Source organism: Talpa occidentalis, unplaced genomic scaffold (assembly GCF_014898055.3).
Source record: "Talpa occidentalis isolate TD23 unplaced genomic scaffold, MPIMG_talOcc4v2.1 talOcc4.9, whole genome shotgun sequence".
In the NCBI taxonomy this organism is placed as follows: domain Eukaryota; kingdom Metazoa; phylum Chordata; class Mammalia; order Eulipotyphla; family Talpidae; genus Talpa; species Talpa occidentalis.
This window is the reverse complement of record NW_023605305.1, coordinates 71,947,338-71,968,656: the sequence shown is the minus strand read 5'-3', so window position 1 is coordinate 71,968,656 and position 21,319 is coordinate 71,947,338. Positions and strand designations below refer to the sequence as shown.

The following is a 21,319-nucleotide window of genomic DNA, read 5'->3' as shown; positions in this document are numbered from 1 at the left end:
AGCAGCAGAGCTCTCAACTTTGACTGTGGCAGGTCTGTAACACAAATGGGTAATGCTGTGAGAAAGTGAGTAGGAGAGAACATGTAGCCACCTTCTTGCTGAAAGAATACTGGTCCATAGTGCCAGATTGACATTTTCAGAAGCTGGGTGTTGGATTTTTATGTAAAACCTGCTAATTACCTAAATATTAAAAAAAAAAAAAAAGCAAACAAAAAACAGCAACAAAGCTTTTGTACTGTGCAGGAGAGGAAACAATGCCACTACTAGCCACAAACAGGTCAAAGGACAGGCAGTTTGCTGTAACCTCTGGATGTGCTATGGACTCTGCAAGATTTCTGTAGGGTTCTGATGTATAGAGAAGTGACTGGAGTCTTTATAACTCTAATTTTAATTTTAAGTAGCTCTTTGATGTCTTGGAAGATCTTATAATCCAGTATGGCATTATCCTGTAGAGCACATGAAAGACAGGAAGTGTCTTTATATTTCCTGAATTTTCACTTACCATCTCAATGGCTAACTTAAGGATTTTAGCAATATGAAGTGGAAATGTTAACAGGGTGGTCCCCAGGAAAAGGAGAGGTTCCAGATTCCCTGCCCCACCCATCGGAAGGTGAAGCTGAGCAGGGAGTAGAAGAAGCTGGAGAGGATACTGGAGAAGGAAGGAAGCAGGATGGAGAGCCAGGAGACCTGGAGGAGGCACAAGGAGCAGAGAGACATGTGAAGAAACTGTGCTTGCTTCTTGGTCCTGGATGATTGAAACAGATGTGGGTGAGACACCCATGGGGAGGTTAAATATGGTAGCTTTTATCTTGGTTTTGATTTTGCTCTTTTCCTCCCAGACTTGTTTGACCCTTCTATGGGTCCCCGCTGGAAGGTGCTTTAGACTTGTGGCAGGCTTTCGGGCCTTGCTTTTGGCCATTCTTGTTTGGCTGAACACTTATCCGCGAGGGCACGGGTAACTTTGGGTGCTTGATTTGAAAACTGTATTTTCTGTCTTGCACACTAATTGTATTAAAATTCCTTTCTATTAAAGGTCTTACATGTTTTGTCTTGATTAGGTGGATGGCAGCACCTATTTAGAGCTGGCAGGTTTGGGGGTTCTGGGGTGCCTCTCTCCCTGCCCTGTAACAGATAGTTATTGTGTGCTTCATTTTGGAGGGGGTGCACCAGTTGTGCAGGGGCATTTTGACACATGGAAAATAAAATTTGCTGTGGAAGAGAACAGAGAAACGCATAATACACACCACCACTGAATGGCAAATGAGGCAAATTCTCACTTAAGGTCATGTAGGTTCTTGGAAAGTGCTACCTGAATGGAAACAATGCAAGTACATAAATAACACAAATAACATCATTTCATTTAGTATCAGTTGGGGCTGTTTTTTTCTCATCAATGGCATTATCCGAGGACCTGCTGTATATATCTATATAATGCGTTCTTCGGTGAGTGCTATGTGAAAGTGATTATGCTAGGCACGTTCATTTGTAGGAACTTGTACATTTTGTTCTTCACTCTTTAAGAGGAAGACTCACTCTAAATAGCAAGATGTACAGCCTTGTGTTCTATGGCTTGTGTGAAATCTGTGTGTGGAGAGATGAAAGCATGTGCTATATGCGCAGATATTGAGACAACAGGATTGGGGACAGTTTCTAGGAAGGAGGTCTTTCTCTACATTGAATGTTCTTTCGTATGGTTTGATTTCTTTTTATGATGTGCATTTCTTACTTGAAAAATAAAAACATCAACAAAAGATAAAAATCATGTAACATCCATAGATGTAGAGAAAGCATTTGATAAGATTCAGCACTCATGATAAAAACTAAAAAAGATGGAAATTGAAGGACCCTACCTCAATACAATAAAGGCTATACATCAAAACCCAACAGCCAATCTAATGATGAAAAACAAAAAGCTTTCCCTTTAAGATTGGAAACAGACAAGAACACCCATTGTCACCACTTCTCTTTAACTTGGTACTAGATGTTTTGGCCAGAGTTATAGGACAAGCAGGAAATAAAGGGAATCCAAGTAGGAAAAAAAAAAGAGAAACTATCACTATTGGCAGATATAAGTATATACAGAGATCCTAAAAACTTCATCGAAAAGGTAGTAGAAACAATAAATAGATACAACAAAGTGGCAGTTCACAAAATTAACATACAAAAATTCATAGCCTTTTTATATACAAATAAAGAACAAGAAGCAAAAGAAACTGATAAAATTATTCCATTTATAATTGCCTCAAAAAGAATTACATATCTCAGAATCAACCTAAGGGGTAAAGAACTATACAATGAGAACTATAAGAGGTGACTAATGGACTTAGTGGCATGAAAACATAGTCCATGCTCATGAATGGGGGGAATCAACATAATCAAAATGACAATCCTATCTAAAATAACATTTATGCAGTTTCCATCAACATACCAGCAATATTTTCCAAAGAAATTTAAAAGAAAATATTGACATTTGTATGTAACTGCAAAAAGCTTAAAATTATAAAGCAGCCCTAAGGGAAAAAAATAAAGGGCCTCCCTGGTGGCACAAGGGTTTAATCAAGCACTATGAAGCTATCCTCTGCAGCCTCTGCAGCATGAGTTCAATTCCCAGCCAACCATGGAGTTACCCACATGGCACAGCAGACCTCTCCTGTCTCGCCCGCTGCTCCCCTCAGCAGTGCACTTTGGTCAATCTGCCTGTTCTGCTCCCCACTCTGTTTCTGGTGAATCCTCTCACCCTTCGCACCTCTGGCCTGTACCCCAGTTCTTGTATGCATAAATAAATAAATCTTTTTTAAAAAGGAGAGAAATAGAGCTATCATGTTGCTTGACCTCAAATTTTACTATAAAGCACAATACCAAAAAAATATATTGGCACAAAAACTGATACATGGATCATTGGAATAGAATTGAAAGCCTAGAAATAAATTCATGTATATACCAGCACCTCATTTATGATAAAGCGGGTATGACTATAAAATAGGGAAAAAGTAGTCTCTTTAATAAATGATGCTGGAAACTTGGAAAGCCACATATGAAAGAATGAAGTTGGATCACTCATTAACCCCATACAAAAAATGAACTCCAAATGGATTAAAGGTTTAGATCTAAGACCTGCATCAATAAAATACATATAGAAAACATTGGCAATATATTCCATGACATCAATAAGGATATTTTTGGTGACTCAACCTTTATGAGAATGTAAATAAAAACAAAACAAATATTTGGGATACCTCAAGTTAAAAAGTGTCTATATAGCAAAAGAAAACAAGATGATTAAGAGGGCACTCTATTGGGGCCTCCCCTGGTGGCGCAGTGGTTGAGCACTGGGTTGCGAGGCTGCCCACAGCCTCTGCAGTGCCAGTTCGATCCCCGGCTACCGGCGAGGGTCCCACAAAAAAAAAAAGGAGGGTACTCTATTGAATGGGAGAAAATCTTTACACAATACATAACTGATAAGTGATTAAAGCCAATATAAAAAAATTCATACAATTCAACAACAATTAAAAAAAAACAGTAACAATTAATAAATGGTGGCACATATGAATAGACAATTCACCAGAGAGGATATCCAGAGGGTCAAAAGTCATGAAAAAGTGTTCATGATCACTTCTAATAAGAGAGCTGCAGGTTAAAACTACAACAAAATACCATATCACATCTGTGAGAATGGTGCATATTAAGAACACCTCCACAACAAGTGTTAGAATGTGCAGATAAAAGAAACCTATTGTACTGCTGGTGGGAATATGAACTGGTGCAACCATTATGGAAAGCAATCTGGATTTACCTTAAACTAAAAATGGAAATACCATACAACCCTGAAATCTCACTCTTGGGCATCTATCCAAATATGAAACCAACATAAAACAATGTTCTCACAGGATTGCTTTGGCTACTCGGCGTCTTTGTGGCTCCATATAAATATTGCACTGGGCATAGCAATTGCCTTAGTTAGTATAGCCATTTTAACAATGATTATTCTTCAAACTATGAACACAGGATATCTTTCCATGTCTTCTTTTTTTAAAAAGATTTATTTATTTATTTATTTGTACAAGAATGGGGTACAGGCCAGATGTGCAGGAGGGTGAGAGGATCCACCAGAGACAGAGGGGGGAACAGAACAGGCAGACTGATGAAATACACTGCTGAGGGGAGCAGTAGGTGAGGAAGGAGAGGTCTGCTCGCCATGTGGGACCCTCGCAGGCCAGCGGGGATGGAACTGGTGCTGCAGAGGCTGCCGACAGCTTCACAGGGTGGCGCTTAACCGCCTGCACCACCAGGGGAGGCCCTATCTTTCCATTTCCTTGTCTTCTTTTACTTCCTTTACCAGTGTCTTATAGTTTTCAATGTATAGGTCCTTCATCTTTTTTGTTAAGTTTATTCCCAGGTATTTCATTCTTTTTTGGTGCAATTATATGTAGGATTGTTTTATCAGTGTCTTTTTCTTATAATTCACTATTGTATATAGATATGTAACCGATTATTGTACATTGATTTCATGTCCTATCACTTTACTGTATTCACTTATTATTTCTAGTAGAGAAATGTGGTGGTAGCTAGATGGATATATGGGGCCAAGGAAGTCTTTTTTTTAACGGAAGATACTATGCTAGAGAATGTATGCTGATATAAATGGGAGATGATCCAATGGTGAGGAAAACCTAAGGATGCAGAAGAAGGTAGAGGGAATAATTTTAGGAGGAAGATCCTTGCAAAAGGCAAAAAGGGGTTAGCTCATGGCCTATGGGGAGGCTAGCCTTCACCCACCATCAGCATGGGCACACAGTGGAAAACTGGTAGGTCGGATCGCTATTGGGACAACTGGGAAGGGGAGTTCCTGACTGATGGCTCTTGTTTTCTCTATAAAGAAGGTGATGAAGGCAAGCTGAGAGTCTCCAGGAGAAAAAACAAGTGGGAAATAAATGTTTTAGAAATGTATCTGGGAAATAAAGAAATATCTGGGAAAGCTGCCATGGGCTGTTCAGTGCCCATCTGAGACTTACGGTGAGAATTTCAAGGGAGGCTAGGGCATTGTTGTGTGTTCATCTCTAGCTGTGTTCACGCAAATCTTGGAGTAGAAGAGTATAGGGTCGGGATGTTGCCAAGCAAAAACAATGGAGAAACAGGGGGCAAGGGAGCAATTATAATAATTAACATGGAATCTGAGAGTGAAGAGGAATTAAGGGCACAACAGATGTTTAATAAAAGAGAAGGCAATAAATGAAAAAGAAAAACCACAAAAACCAAAGAAGACAACTACGGACAACACCGTTGCTATGGTATTCTGTGCTATCTGGCCCCACGTTACGTAACATTTTAAAGCAAGTATTCGAAGAGCTACATATCATACTCCACCATTTTCCTTTAACCTGTGTCACGCCAAACAAATTTTAACTAGTGAGAGTGCAGCTCACATCTAACTTCTGCTCCTTCACAGTTCCCTCTGAAAACTCTTCCTGTCCTCGCTGCCCGGGTCCGCAGATGAACGAGCCCCAGCCGTCTTACGGTGGGAGCCGGAGCCGGCGGGACAGCGATGTCCTCTCCACCCTGCTGCCCCACCACGGCCAGCGGCTCCTCAGCGCCCAGGAACTGCCTTTGGAATGGACCAATCAGGTGTGAGCCGTGAGCTGGTTGGTGCCAAAATGGTCCAATCAGACTTGTGGGTGAAAGGGGCTATAAGCCAGGGCTGGAGGGAGCTAAAGTGGGGGGAGAAGAGGACAGGGAGCCCTCAGAGGAAAGGGGACAGCGACCAGCGCCCCTGAAGGAGAGACGACTCCAGGCCCTGAAGAAGAGAGGATGGTTCCGGCCTCCGAAGAAAGAAGAAAGCAGCCTCCCGCCGCCGCCCTCTGAGGAGGGGCGAGAAGCAGAAGGACTCTGGCTCGGACTGGGCGTCTGTCCTGTCTCCGACGGCGCCTGAAAGGAGCCCCAAAGGCCCTGGGCCTGGGGCCTCTGAGAGCTGTCTGTGGTTGGGATAACCCACCAACTCACAAAGAGCTGTTAACACTGGGTGTCTCTGACACCGCCTCTGAGGGACCAGCAGTGGCCATCGCTACTGCCAGTGCTGTCCAGCGCTCCAGGTGACCGGTGGCGACCATCACTGATGCTGTCTGGGTGAGCAGCCGCCACTTGCGGATACAGTGAGCGCTTTGTTTCCCCTGTTTGTAAAATAAACCCTGCGCGGTTGTTCCTGGAGCCTGAGGTCTCTTGCAATTGTGTGTGCGGGTGAGAACCCACAGACAGTGACCTGTCCTCTTATCAGCCACTGTCCTTTGTTAGTCTGTAGCTCTTGGTTTCGGTTTTTGGACTTTTGGGGTTTTTTGGTGGCTCTCTGGTCTGAGAGCCTGGGCAGGTGGTGGCTGTTCCATCCATCCGGCCTTCTGCCCCGTGAGCCGCTCTTGAAAGCCTCTCTGCCCCTGTTTCAAGGCCTGGCCCCGCCCTGACTGGAATGGGGGCCACTGATTTTTCCTGACCTGCTTTCTAGGCCCACGTGAAGTGTGCTGCGGAGGGTTCATTTTCTTTTTTCCCACCTTCACTCCTATTCTACCTGATGCTTCAGATCATGGTTACCTTTGGAGACTGGCCACACAGCTCATCCCAGCAGTCCCTCACATTTCATTTAGCCCTTCATAAACTATGATCACAACTTCTTACTAGATCAGAGTGGCAGTTATTACTTAATATTTTCTTTAAATTGACTAATTAGGGCATCCCTGGTGGCCTAGAAGTTACATCTCAGTGCTATCACCACTAAGCCCTGAGTTGGATCGTTAGCCAGGGAGCTGACCCACATGGCACAGCAGACCGCGCCTGTCTCACCCACTGCTCCCCTCAGCAGTGTATTTCAGTCATTCTGCCTGTTCTGCTCCCCACTCTGTCTCTGGTGAATCCTCTCACCTCTTCCCCCATACATCTGGCCTACACCACAGTTCTTCCATGCATAAATAAATAAAGTTAAAAAAATAAATCTACTAATTAAAAAATTCATATGATAATATCATGACATTTTACTTATAAAGGTATTTGACAACATCAAAGTGTTGTGACCAAGTGCTCTGGCTCAAGATACAGACTATCTTGGTTCAAGTCTCTACCACTTTTTATTTACTTCTAGTTTACTTGATAGTTACTTCTCTTTAGTTCTGTTTTCCTACTTATCAAAATATATAATAATGGGACCCATCCTACAGAACCAATGACAATGGGTGGGAACACAGAAGTCAGTCTCCCCTATCCACAAGCCCTATGGGATTGCAATTTCCTGCAGCAATTCAGTCAATATCTGGATGGGTGGGCAAGAGGGTCCTGCCCAGTCACCTGCTTAATTGGTAGGCCATGTTGCTGTGGCCAGGGGCAGGGCAGCCGACACCCTGCCTTGCCCTGAAATTTAGAGGGAGTGACCCTAACTTCCTCTTGTTCAGAAGTGTGGGGTGGTAGGTGGTAGGAGAGGAACCAGGCTAACCTGAGTGAGCCAGGGCAGCTGAGAACTTGTCCCGGAGAGGCAGTGGACATAGGGTCCACACATGCACCTCTGCTCCATCAAACTTCACTTAACAAAACATAAATTCAAAGATCAAATTAATTAGGATTTCAAATGTGGAGACTTCTGAGTTCCTGGCCCTGTGTGACCACACTGATCAAAGCCTGTATTGACTGCACACCATGAAGCCAAGCCATTCTTCTAGCACCAAGAGTTATTGTGAGGATTAAATGAATTAATGGATGTACAGACCTAAGACATGGCACCTGGGAAGCAAAATATCACTATTGGCTGTTATTTAAAGCGGTACGGTAAGTGGAAAACAAAAACTTTTTTCAAACATGCACGTATTCAACAAATACTTATTTTTCTGTGCTACACACTGGCACATTTCATCAATGAACAGCTAACATTTATTACTTGCTTACTCCCTGCCATGAACTAAGTGGCCTCCAGAAGATTCCTTGCCTTCACCGCAAGGGCTGACCACCAGCAAGTGGATAAATAATGAAATGACCAAACGCCAGTAGCTACTAGGAACTGGATTCCTGGTTGAACAGGAATGACTCTTTAGTCATTACTCTTTAGTCCTACTTTCATCAGCAGAATCTCAATACAAGTCAGTTGTTAAACTTTTCTCTAATCATTCATCATAACAAATGAAATTCTCACAATTCACCATTTGGAATTAGCACTGACTTCTACAGCACATTTACCATGAAACCTCAACTGCACACTTAAATGCTTCGTAAGAGCACTGCAATCTTTGGTCAGCTCTGGTCCATAGCATTTTCTAGAAAGACGAAAATGTCCTCTACATGGGATCCAATGCAGTAACCATTGGCTACATGTAGGCTACCAAACACTGAAAATACGCAGTTGTGACTGAGGAACTGAAATTTTAATTTAATTTTAATATTTAAATATCAAGTGTGGGTGGCGGCTCCTGTATTGGTTACGACTGTCGTCATATGGCTTTCTAAGCCACAATCTTCATGTCACAATCACTTGAGGTTTCCATCCATCTCACTGATATGCGGAAACTATTTTAGATGACAAGGATTTAAGTGGACTGTACGAACTCACCCAGTCAATTAAAAAAAAACCCCTAATTTACAAGTTGGGACGTTGACTTGTCTCCGTCACACTAGGAGTTGGCGGGGGAGATCTCCTGGAACCAACAGCCCCGGACTTCCGCCTGCGCGCCCCGCCTCCGGGAGCCTGGCCGCGCCGTGCGGTCTGAGGTGTGGGCGAGGCTGTATTCATCTTCAGATTTCAAGTAGAACACAGACCTGGATTCACTGCTTAAGTACTTTTAAAACTGATACAGACATACGAAGCGTTTCTTAATCTAAAGCCCACTAACCAGAACAAGAACGCTGTCGGGGAACACAACTATTGACGGGAGCGAGGCGTCACGTAGAGGAGTCGCCCAGCCCGGGCCCTTCTCGCCCCCGAACCTATCTCGGCTCGGCCGCGCGGAATCGAGACGGCCGAGCAGCTGGGCGCGTTCACAGGTTATTCTAACAACTCCCCTACCGGGCTGAAGAGGCTACACTCTTGCCAGCTCGGCGCCCACAGTGAAACGGCCTGGGAGCCCAGGACGCTGAGGGCGCGCCCCGGCGGGTCTACCTGGGCGAGCCGAGCCATCCGCGCCGCCATCCGCGCCGCCGAGTCCCGCGGCCGCGCGCAGCGCGCTCCCGCAGCTGGCCGACAGGTTGCCGGTGGCCTTTCGAGCCAGGGTCAGGATGGGCGCGGACCAGCCCTCCGCCGCCGCCCGCGGCCTGTTCGCGGCCTGCAGCTCGCTCGGACCCGGCAGCTGGCTCCGGTCCACGATCTCGAACTCGCCTCCCGGCTCGGGCCCCGGCTCCCGCCCCGCCGGGCAGCCGTCTCCCCCGTCGGCCATCTTGGCCGCGTCACGTGGGCGCGGCGGGGGGGGGCGCGCGGCGGGGCGGGCGCCCGGGTGCCCCAACCGCCCGTCGTGCCCACCCTCTGCGGGCTCTGTGTGCTAGGTCACCGCTTGCTCGCCTTTCTTTCTCTTTGGAAAATATTCGGGAGCGAAAGAAGTGAGAAGACGCACTTCTACCTCAGCAGTCGGGAGTTGTTTCGGTGAAAGTTTGTTTGGGCTCCCTCCCTTTAAAGTGGGTGCACCCGCCCGGGAACACACCCCCTAAGCTGTAGTTTTCCTTGTGACACTATTTCCTCTTTTTCAATTTTCATTTCATAGTTTATTTTTTCTACTTCGTCATTTTTCCACAGCAGTCTTCAGAACAAAGACTGATACGGAAGGGCAAATACGGAAAGTGGGACAGGACAGGCAGGAGCGCCGGAGTGAGACAAAAAAGGACTGCAGCAGGAAGGCAGGCACTGTGGTGGACTGGGAACCGGAAGGTCCGGATTCTGCTACTAATTAGTTAAATGAGGTTAATTACAGACGTTTCCTCATTAGTAAATGAGATCTTGCTGTAAGGAGCACAGGGTTGGAGGATGTTAGCAATGGTGATCACTGGCTTTCCTCTTCAGCCGTGGGATCGAGCAAAGCACAGTTTACTTGTCCAGCTTTACTCACCATGTGTTTCTTTACTTAGAAAAGAAGTATCCAATGAAATAGAAACTCAAATTTCACTAGTATTTAGTACTTTGCAAAGTGCCTCAAATACTCATCAAGCCAGCAGGAAGATTTGTTGACATATGCAGTGTTTAGAAATGTTTAAGTTGCTACAGACATTTAAACCTATGTTAATAGGTTTAACATTAACAACAACACGTGAATTTTCCCTTCTCTTGAAACATTGGGAGATTTGGAAAATTAAAAGTTCCCGGGGGTCTGGGATCCTAGGCGCCAAGTTACATGAGCTGCTTTACGGAGGCCTTTGGGCAGGCAGTGGTGGTTTCCAGCCTCACAGGCCTGGGGTGGGGTGGTGTAGGGTAAGTGAAGTATCAGGCTTTTCTGCCCTCCTGCCATTAGGATTGATGATGGATCCTTGCAGTCCTGAATTGCATGCCTGATGGCAGGTGCTTGGAGTAGGTTGTGGACATATGTAGATGGGATTCACCTGGGCTGAGAGACTGAACTTATAAGGGCAGCGTTGCGGGGACGCCAGAAGAACGAACTGGAGAGCGAAGAAAGATGAACCACGAGAGAAGCAGAGAGAACTTGCGAGAAGGCCAGAAGGCCCAGAGTGAAGACTTGCTGGGTGCTGGGAGGCCTACCAGCCTCAGTACCTCTGCCTGCTGTGTACTTGGTAGATCCCAATAAAAACCTGTAAAAGCCACTGAGGGCTCCAGGACTCTCTCCTCTTTCGCCTTTCGCCTGTCTGCTCGGATCTTAGAGATCCTGCTCAGTGTCCTATCTTGCTGTTGCAGGTGGCTTAGCCTGGCCTGATGTCAGCCAGGGGCAGCAAGCCAGGCCTGCAAGGTGGCTTTGTTGGGGCTGAGGTGCCCTGCTGGCTCGGCCCTGCTGTCTATGGGCAGTCCCTCCCAGGGCCTCAGCACATGCAGACTGCCTGCCTGCACAGGGTGCAGGTGCTGTGAAAGCAGTAGTAGCAGAGGAAATGCTTACTACGGCGAGTGTGAGTGGCCCCACTGGGGCTTTGACAGCTGGCCCCAGAATGGCTATCTGCTAGCACCACCCAGGGGATTTCTGCAGTGGCAAGGCTCATCTTGCCACATAGCAGGCTGGCTCTGGGGCTCTAGCAGTGGAGGCCACCCAAGCCAGGAGACTTCTGGCTGCAGGGAGGAGCGTTCGGCCCTTCAGTCTCACTGGGGCAGCACCCTGGCTGCTGCAGCTCCTTGGAGCCTTAGCAAGAGAGGCCAGTGGAGTGCCAGGCCCACATGGTGAGGTCCCAGGAGCAGCTCACCCTACAGTTATTGGAACTTAGGTCCCAGCACTGCTGCAGAATCCCATGAATTGTAAAACCTCTGGCTCCCACTGAGGCAGACTCCAGCCCAGGAGTCTTCTCTGACCTCAGTGCATGTCTGGCCTAAGCAGGGGCTGGGCTTTTCCTTTTTATGTCTTGCGCCAGGATCATAAGTGGATCAGCCAGGTTAGCGCTCTCCAGCTGTCACTCATATGCTTGAGCTCATGCTGTGGATTGAAAATGGTAACAAGTTGATTGGTGCTTAACTGACACCATTTTTTTTTTTTATAGAGGCATGTTTTATTTATTTATTTGTTTGTTTGTTTTGTTTATACATGCACTGGGTACAGTCAGAAGTGCGGGAGGGTGAGAGAATTCACCAGAGCCAGAGCGAGGAGCAGAGCAGGCAGAAGGACCGAAGTACACTGCTGAGGGGAGCAGCGGGCGGCAGGAGAGGTCTGCGCACCATGTGGGACCCTCCTCCAGAGGCAGGGGAGCAGCCGTGGATCGAACCGGCGCCGCAGAGGCCGCGGGCAGCTTCGCAACCCAGCGCTCAACCGCTGCGCCACCAGGGAGGCCCTTAACTGACACCATTTTAATAGGAGTGAAAAATGATCCAATCAGGCGTGTAGGGTGGGGACCCTGACGAGGATATTGGAAGAGCAAGCAACCATCTTGATTCATTCAGTAGGTGGCCTCTGAAGTGAGAAGAATTCACCAGATGACTTCCTAAGAGAAAAGCTCAGCAGACGGCCTCCAAAGAAAAGTTATTCAGCAGACGCGTTCCAAAGAAGAAGTATCAAGCAGGTAACTCCATGGGATTCAGCAGACTCCAAGACCTCTGCAGACTTTGCAAACTTCAAGACTTTCTCAGACTTCCAGACTTCTATAGACCTCCATAGAGACCCTGCTGTGGCACCTGCTTCCAGCCGTACCTCTGACATCCCAGACAAGGAGCACTGCTAGCCTCAGCCTGGTGTCTCAAAGCACTGTTGGCTATTGGCTTATGCCAGTAGCTCACAAAGAGCTGTAACACTGATTTCTCTGACTCTGCCCTCCTGGTGGTGTTGAGTCAGGCATTGTCTTGTCTGGCATCTGGTGCTGTCTAGGATGGCTTTCAGACTTGCTGTGGGCTGCTATGGTGCAGCACCACCTGTGAGCACCACAAGCTGGTGAGTTAGATCCTGGTCCATTGCCTACTGGTGTGCCACCATCTCCAAGGCCTCATTGACTAAACAGTGCCATCTTGCATAAGTGGCCTTTAACAAAGGTCTGCTGGACACTGTGGACCCTATCTGGGGTAAGAGAGCCTGCCACTTGTGGCCATGGAACCTCTATCCTTTCCCTGATCTCCTGTTTGTTAAATAAACCCTCTTGTACCCTGAATCTGACAGCAACCTGTCCCCCTCCTTTGCACTAATTTACTGCTGCTTTAACATGGCCTCCAACTGGCAGAGCAGATGAGGGCTTTTCCTATACAAACTCAGGTTCTTGGGGCATCTTGGTCCAGCCCGGTTCACTAGTTTTCATGATCTATCTGATCCCTGAAGACAAGTTGTTTTTTTAATAAGGCAGCCGGTAGGGTGGGAGTGAATGGGGAAATTGTGGGAATGGTGTTTGAGTGTTCGCAATGATTGAGGGTGTGATAGTAGTCTTTACCTGAGTGGGTTGGACAGGGGTGTTATGTATAACAGAGTGGTTCTCGACCCTTTCTATTTCTAATACCACTAAGTGTTAATTGATGGGTACAGAGAAAAATTCCTTCTGAGTTTTTCTGAGGCTGAAAAATAAACAACACTCAAAAAAAACAGTAGGAGAAAAAGACTAGATTTGATAATACATATATGGAGAATTTACATGGCTCTACATTCTAAAATGAATGGGACAGACTGTGGGTTTATATCTGGTGTCGGGGGTTGGAATGTTGAAGAGAGGAGGGAGTTCCAATCTACAAGGAGGGGATGGCTTCATAGGACAAATTCTTGTCTCTAGGTGTTTGCCCTGCCTTACCATAGGTTTCTCACATTCTTTAAGTGATGGTAAGTTTCTCTTGAGACTCACAGAACCTGAATTGACTAATTCAACATGCCAGTGTGGCACATATTGGAAAAGGCCTACTCTGGAAACAGTTGGAAAAAGCCTGCATAAACATTTTTTGGGGAGACTGATATGTAATGTTTATAATGATCAGAACCTGGAACCTATTTATGTTTTGCATAAAAACATAAATTCCTTTTTTGGAATATTTTTAGTATTGTGCCAGGCTAGGTTATGCTGTAGTAGCAAATAACCCCCAAATCTCAATGGCATTATATAACATAAGTGTTTCTCATCATGCTTCACTTGGGGATCAGGTTGTTGGAGCTTCTATTACTTGGAGCATAATTTTGCATAAATATTAAATGCCCTTTTCCTGAACTGATACATTCACTTATACATATTTAATTGGCCTAAGCAAGCCATAAACCATCTCCTTTACATTAGAGTTAGCTCATTGTATTAATTTATATATTAATTTTTTATGTGATATATTAATTTTTTGAAATTTTGAGCATTTAAAAATTTTGTAGGTTTATTATCTGCATTTCATTTTGGACTAGACAGGGCATTATAAAATATGTATTATTAGAAAAGAGTGATGGGCCATAAGGTGTTCAGAACAGGCCTCCTCAAGGTGTGCCTCTTTGGCAAGAGGATCATTTCTTTTTTCTTTTTCTTTTTTTAAATTTTTTTATATCATTGTTCATTTTGTACAATATTTGATTTCTCCCCTCAGGTGTAATTCCATAAATTTCCCATCACAACCTCACCTGTGAACTGTCACCATAGTCCCTGGTGCTCTTCCTTCCCCGTTTTGACACCCTCCTCCCCTATCCCTGCTGTATGTCTCAGATCTATAATTTTCCTGTTAGTATTGTGTTTTTTGTTTTCTCGGACACTTTGGTTTCTCTATATTCCTCCTAGAAGTGATACCATCTGATATTTTTCTTTTTTCTTCTGGCTTATATCGCTGAGCATAATCTCTTCTAGCTCCATCCATGATGCTGCAAATGGCATGAGTTTATCTGTTTTGATTGCTGAGTAGTATTTCCTTGTTTCTCTCTCTATATTATCATATCATCTGCAAATAGTGATAGTTGTACTTCTTTCCCTACTTGGATGCCTTGGATGTCTTTCTCTTGTTGCTCTGGCGAGGACTTCCAGTATTATATTGAAAAACAGTGATGAGAGTGGACATCCTTGTTTTGTTCCAGATCTTAAAGGGAAAACTTTCAGTTTTTTCATCATTGAGAATGATATTGGCTATGGGTTTGTTATATATGGATTTTATCAAGTTAAGATATGTTCCTTCTATCCCAAGAATTTCGATGGCCTTCATCATACAAAAGCTTTCTCAGCTTCTTTCTTGTCTGTTGATGTGGGTCTGTATGCAAGTGGATCATTTCTATCTGAAATCAGTCAGGGCCCTGCAGGCTTGAAAGAAATTTTACTACCCCTTAACCACCTACAAGAATGTAATGATATGATCATATGGTTTTTCATTTTCTTTTTGTTGATGTGTTGGATTACATTAATTAATTTTTGGATGTTGAACCATCCTTTCATCCCTGGAACAAATCCCACTTGGTCATGGTGTATTATCCTTTTGATATATTGTCGGATTCAGTTTGCTAGGATTTTATTGAGGATTTTTTCATCTGTATTCATTAGGGAGATTGGCCTGTAGTTTTCTTTTTTGTGCGCTGACTTTGTTTGGTTTTGGTATTAGTGTGATGTTGGCTTCATAACATTTATTTGGCAGTATTCTTTCTTTATTAATTTTTTGAAAGAGTTTTTGTAGGACAGGCACCAGTTCATCTTTGAATGTTTGGTAGAACTCATTTGTGAAACCATCTGGTCATGGGCTTTTGATTTTTTTTTTTTAAGATTTATTTATTCATGCAACAAGAACCAGGGTACAGGCCAATATGGGGTGGTAAACACATTCTAAATGTTAAATATAAAATAAACCAAACATTTTCATTTTTTCATTATTTAAAATAAAATCTGTATCAAGTCTTTTTTTTTTTTTTTTTAAAGATTTATTTATTTTTGGGCCTCCCCTGGTGGCGCAGCGGTTGAGCGCTGGGTTGTGAAGCTGCCTGCAGCCTCTGCAGCGCCGGTTCAATCCCTGGCCACCGGCGAAGGTCTCACATGGCATGCAGACCTCTCCTGCTGTGCCCGCTGCTCCCCTCAGCAGTGTGTTTTGTCAGTCTGCCTGTTCTGCTCCCCGCTCTGGCTCTGGTGAATTCTCTCACCCTCCCGCACTTCTGACTGTACCCAGTGCTTGTATAAATAAATAAACAAATCTTTAAAAAAAGAAAAAAATTATTTTTGCATTCAAGAACTGGGGGCCAGGCCACATGTGTGGAAGTGTGAGAGGACTCACCAGAGACAGAGCGGGGAACAGAACAGGCAGATCCACTGAAATACACTGTTGAGGAGAGCAGCAGGCGAGACAGGAGAGGTCTGCCTCTAGCATGCGGGTATCTCCCCAGTTGGCCGGGATGGAACCCGTGCTATAGAGACTGCGGACAGCTTCACAGTGCTGCGCTCAACCGGCTGCACCACTAGGGAGGTCCTGGGCTTTTGATAACTGTTTTGATTTTGCTGCTTGTAATTGATTTGTTTAGGTGTTCTATTTCTTCTTTATCCAGCTGTGGGTGATCGTGTAGTTCTAAGCATTTTTCCAGCTCTTCTAGATTGTTGAACTTGTTTGCATATAATTGTTGGTAATAGTTTTTGATTATTCTCTGCCTCCCTTTTTTTCTTTGTGAACCTGGCTCCATTTTGTTTGTTTTTTCGAAGAACCAGCTTTTGGTTTCATTGATCTTTTGGATTGTCTTTTTTATTTCTGTTTCATTTATTTCTGCTTGGACTATTATTATTATTCCCTTTTTCTACTGGCTTTTTTTTTTTTTTTTTTTTTGGTTCTTTTGCTAGTTTAATTAAATTGTTTCTTTGGCTTCTTTCTTGTTTGTTGATGTGGGTCTGTATGCAAGCGGATCATTTCTATCTGAAATCAGTCAGGGCCCTGCAGGCTTGAAAGAAATTTTACAACCCCTTAACCACCTACAAGAATGTAAATTAGGGGTCTCACCCAGAATTAGGGTTACTACCAGAAATAAACTTTCTATCTGAATAATCTGTTTATCTGCCAGGGCAAACATCTAATTACAAAGAATCTGGTCTTTGTCATGAGAGTCCCCCTTCTCTCTCCTTGAAGTCCCAGGCCTTATCCCATTCATTGGTTTATGATATATACCCTTATTTTGCCCCATTGGTTTTTCTAGTGAGCAGACTGAGGGGCACCCTGGGACTCTCAAAATTGCATGCTCTAAATGGGTTCTGCCATCCACTGCATAAAGACAAATCATGTTCTTAGTGTGTTAGACCCTTAATAGAAGAGATTTAATAGAATTAATGTGCAATAGAAAGAGAAGAGAAGAAAGGATAATTGTTTTCCAATAAAATACCCAAAGTTATCCATTCCCCAGCCGAAGAGTTGATCCAAAGCAGGGCCACTGAGGCCCAGAAGCTTGCCACAAGTCTAAGGCACCTTTGGTGGGGAATCAGGAAAGGGGCAGAAGGGGCCTGGAAAGTTTGGGATGAAAGGAGCAAAATCAGGGAACAAATCAAGGAAATAGTTGCCATTGTCAGCCTCCCCATGAGTCACCCACGTCTCTTCCAAGTGTCTCATTCCATGTCCCCCAAGTTCCTGATCCAAGTTCAAGGCCAAGAAATAAGTGTGGCTTCTTCTTCACATGTCTCTCTGCTCCATATGCTGCCTCCAAGTCTTCTCTTCTGAGCCCTCTCTCTAGCCCTCTCTAACTTCCCCTCACCACTCAGCTCCACCCTTCTTTAGGTGGGGCAGGGATCATGGGACCTCCTCTTTCTATGGAGATTGCACCATTACAGTTTTAGAATCCACATCCACAAAGATTTTCCATATATGTAGGTACTTAAATTGGGTTTTTCTCCTACTACTCTGTCTAATGTTAATTTCATCATTCAACTAGCATGAGAAGAACCCAGAGGGATTCCACTCCTACACACACAGAACAAGCTTCAAAACAGTATTGTTTGTTAGAACTCTCTGAGGTGATAGAAATATTCTAGGTCTATGCTTGTCCTATATGGTGGCTACAAGCCAAGGAGGCTACTGAACACTCACAACATGGCTCCTGTGATTTAGTAATGAATTTTAACTTCATTTAAATCGAAAGGCTCTATGTGGCTAGTGGTAAATGAATTGGATAACACAATTTCAAGTTTACAGAAAACAGGGGAGTGAAAGGACTTGTAAACAGTGAGACACTCCCAATGGGGTATCATCCCTTGAACCTGGCTGAAAAGGCAACCCTGGTGAGACCAGAACTACTGCTGGGAAAAGTTTTTGTCGAGTTGAATATAGGTTGGATGTTAGATGACACTTTGGAATGTTTGTTAAGTGTGATAATGGGTTTGTGGGACTGTAGGAAAGTGCCTTTTTATTTTTAGATCTGCGTTAGAGTATCAAGTGGTAACATGTCATGATGTCTGTAATTTAAAATATTTCCACCAAAGAGAAGAGAAATGCAAATATGGCAAGAGCTTGTAAGTTTTTAAATTAGGTAAAAAGTATAAGAGTTCTGTATCATCTCCACTTTTTTGAATGTCTGGCTTTTCATAATAAAAAGTGAAAAGATTTCTCTATAGGAATCCCTTCTGTAGTGGCAGGGCAGGGACAGAGCAGGTTTCTAAGATCCGAGCAGACCGGGTAAAGGAGAGTCCTGGAGACATCAGTGGGTTTCTCAGACTTTTATTGAGCTTTTACATGTAGTGCAGCAACCAGGTACATGGCAGGCAGGGGTACCAGGGGGCCAGGAGGCCTATAGGCCTCCAAGCCCGGGGCAAGTCTTCACTCTGGCCGCCTCTGGCTTCTTTCTCCCCTTCTCTCCCCTGCCTCTGCTTCTCTCCTGCTTCTGCTTCTCTTGGGGAATATCTCAATACTCCCCACATGGCCCACAGAAGTAAACAACACAATAATGTAACAACTGCAGGTCCCCCATCAGTCAGGGCAATCCTAATGGTGGGAGGGCAGAAAAGCCTGAAAACTATGTATGCCTTCAAACCGGAGTCAATGTTTCATGAACAGAAAAATTCCCATAAAGACTTGAACAGGGCCTCCCTGGTGGCACAAGGGATTAAGATGCAGCCCTATGAAGCTATCCTCGGCTGCTGAAGCATGAGTTCGATCCCTGGCCAGGGAGGTTACCCACATGGTGCAGCAGACCTCTCCTGTCCTGCTTGTTGCTCCCCTCAGCAGTGTATTTCAGTCGATCTGCCTATTCTGTTCCCTACTCTGTCTCTGGTGAATCCTCTCACCCTGCACACCTCTTGTCTGTTCCCCAGTTCTTGAATGCATAAATAAATAAATCTTAAAAAAAAAGACTTGATACAGATTTTATTTTAAATAATGAAAAAATGAAAATATTTGGTTTATTTTATATTAACATTTAGAATGTGTTTACCACCACGTACTAGTATTTAGAATAAACAAAGAACAAGTGCAGGTTTTTTTCCTCCACTATTTCTGAAAAATCACATGATGCATCTATCTTACAGTGGAGACGCTAAATGTGTTTTGAAACGAATATATGGTATAATTTAATTCTTATGTAATTGTTTTTTAAAAGGTAGGTTCAGGATGAATTTTTAATTTTCTATGATAAAGGCTTCTTCAGGTATTTCTGTTTATTTTTAAATATTTTATTTTATATAATTCTTACATCATTTTTCATCTTTGCACAATGTATGCATTTTCATTTTGGTTATATTCCCCATACAATTGCACCCCCCCTTATTTTGACCCTAATCCTTCCTCTCTCCCCCTCCCCCTTAGTGTGTCTCTGGTTTATAGTTGCTTGTTGATTTTGATTTTTACTTTGTGTTAATTAGTCTTTTTCCTGGTCCCTTATTTAGGTTTTCTAAATTCTTTCCAGGTATTTCTTGAACCAGTATTCTCATTCTTAAACTTTTTGGTATATTTATTCCTTTATCAGAACTAGAGATTCTCATTCTTTAAGGAGTGTGCTAAGATCTTTTCTACATCATGATCCGCCTAGAACATGATAATGTTTGTTGAATACAGCATTGTTAATGGGTGGAGTCTGCTTGCTACAGAGGTAATACTTGGGGAATCTGGCTTCCAGATTTTAAGTGGTCATTCTTGGGCAAAGGGAATCACTGTACAGCTAATAGCCCAATAGCTACACTAGTCAGGAGGCTTTGCTTTTTTGCTCTGAGAAGAGTTGAAGCTTTCTCTGCTTCTCTTTGAGGGATATCATAAATGCTTTCAAATTTATGCCAAAAGAAATACACACACACACACACACACACACACACACACACACAGAGCTATGCAACAAGTACTAGTATTTGGCTCCATCTAATGGTCTAAAGTGGATTTGGGTTTCTAACTGTCCAGTATTTGACTCCATCCATCCATCCATGTTTATGCATCCTTCAGTCCTTCTATGTTTATTCTACCACCCATCCATTCTCTTTTCCATCTCTATCCATCTATTTATCCTTATCCATCTTTCTTTTAAAAACATTTTTTAAAGATTTATTTATTTATGCATACAAGAGCTGGGGGATAGGCCAGAAGTGTGGGGGGTGAGAAGATTCACCAGAGACAAAGTGGGGAACAGAACAGGCAGACTGACTGAAGTACACTGCTGAGGGGAGCAGCAGGCGAGACAGGAGAGGTCTGCTGCGCCATGTGGGTTGCTCCCTGGCTGGCCAGGGATCGAACTTGGCTGCAGAGGCTGCAGATTGCTTCATAGTGCAGTGCTTAACCCCTTGTGCCACCAGGGAGGCCCCTTTATGCATCTTTTAATTCATGCATAACCAACCATCCAGCCATCCACCCACCCATTCATCTTCCCATCCATCCTTCATCTATATCCATTCTTAAATCCATTTAACCATCACAACCAACAAGACCCTCCATAATATGACCCCTGCCAATCTTTCTGACCCCATTTCATATCATTGTATGTGGATTGGTTAAGTGCCACATGATTTCTTTCTGTTCCTTAAACACACCAATCTTATTTTTTGCTTATGGTCTCTTGCTTGTAATGACTTTACCCTAGTCTTAGCCTGAATGACTTTTTGTTTTCCATATTCAAATTATACTCAACTTTTCACAGAAATATTCCTTAATGTGTCTAAAATGCATACCCTCCCAGCATCCAATTGCTCTCGTCACTTTAGCCAGTTTTGTTTCCTTCACGGTATTAACCAGTTCCAGCTATTTTCCCGTTGCAGTTTTAGTTGGTATTGTCTGCTTCCCCTCACTGGAATGGAGCTTGTCTGTGTTGTTCACTACTGTAGACCAGTGCTCAAAGCAAACTATGCCCCTTTTCTTAGTGACTTTAAACAACAAAAGATTCCCTCATGCTCACACCGCAGTCACTGTGTTGTCAGTTGCTCCCTATCCTTCCTACTTAGATGGCTCCGATGGCTGAGCTTCCACCCTCTGGAACGTCCTTTTTCATTTGAGTAAGGGAAAAAACAGAGAATAACAACCTGTGCCTAAGGGCTTCCTCACAGAAATGACCTTTCTGTATCACTGAGAGCAGAGTCGGGAGTGGGCTGTGAGTGATGAAATGGGTAACGTTGATCTGCGTGCAGGTCTTGGAGCATGCTAATGAGACTCTAAGAAGTCTGGACTTTATCCATAAGTATCAGGAACAATGAAGCTTACAAAACATGGGTGCATCATGCTCAGAATTGTGCTCTAGAAATTAAATGTGGTGCCAACAGGTGTATAAGGCCACAGACAGGCAAAGCAGTTGAAAAAATGCTTATGGTCATTCAGCTGAGAGATGAGGAAGCTTCCACTGAGGCAGAAGCAGTGGGGGAGTGGGGGTTAGGAAACGGC

At 44.0% G+C, this 21,319-nt stretch overlaps 1 protein-coding gene across 2 annotated transcripts in view; it reads right to left on the bottom strand.

The window, feature by feature from the left end:
- RUFY1 (RUN and FYVE domain containing 1) overlaps window positions 1-9,161 on the bottom strand; it is a 67,142-nt gene extending 57,981 nt beyond the window's left edge. The window contains exon 1 of one of the 2 annotated variants that reach the window (XM_037500092.2): window positions 9,119-9,161. The gene's annotated coding sequence lies outside the window, so the exon portion shown is untranslated. Of the gene's footprint in view, window positions 1-5,423; window positions 5,539-9,118 lie in introns of those variants that run through there. The other variant, XM_037500091.2, reaches the window with a different exon arrangement.
- Between the last annotated feature and the right edge of the window lie 12,158 nt (window positions 9,162-21,319).